The sequence below is a fragment of the Fulmarus glacialis genome, unplaced genomic scaffold (genome assembly GCF_000690835.1).
Source record: "Fulmarus glacialis isolate BGI_N327 unplaced genomic scaffold, ASM69083v1 scaffold30356, whole genome shotgun sequence".
In the NCBI taxonomy this organism is placed as follows: domain Eukaryota; kingdom Metazoa; phylum Chordata; class Aves; order Procellariiformes; family Procellariidae; genus Fulmarus; species Fulmarus glacialis.
In genome coordinates, this window is record NW_009220700.1 from 8,594 (window position 1) to 8,930 (window position 337).

Consider the following 337-nt stretch of genomic DNA (forward strand, 5'->3'; position numbering starts at 1 on the left):
CTGTGGTGCTGGTGAAGATTATGGAGCATCATCCTGAGTGCCATCACACAGCACATACAGGACAACCAGGTGATCGGGCCCAGTCAGCGTGGGTTTATGAAAGGCAGGTCTTGCTTGACTAACCTTCTAACCTAATCTCCTTCTATGACAAGGTGACCCGCTTAGTGGATGAGGGAAAGGCTGTGCATGTTGTCTACCTAGACTTCAGTAAAGCCTTTGACACCATTTCCCATAGCGTCCTCCTGGAGAAACTGGCTGCTTACGGCTTGGATGGGCGTACTCTTCGCTAGACTGGCCCCAAAACTTTGGGCCAGGCCCAGAGAGTTGTGGTGAATGG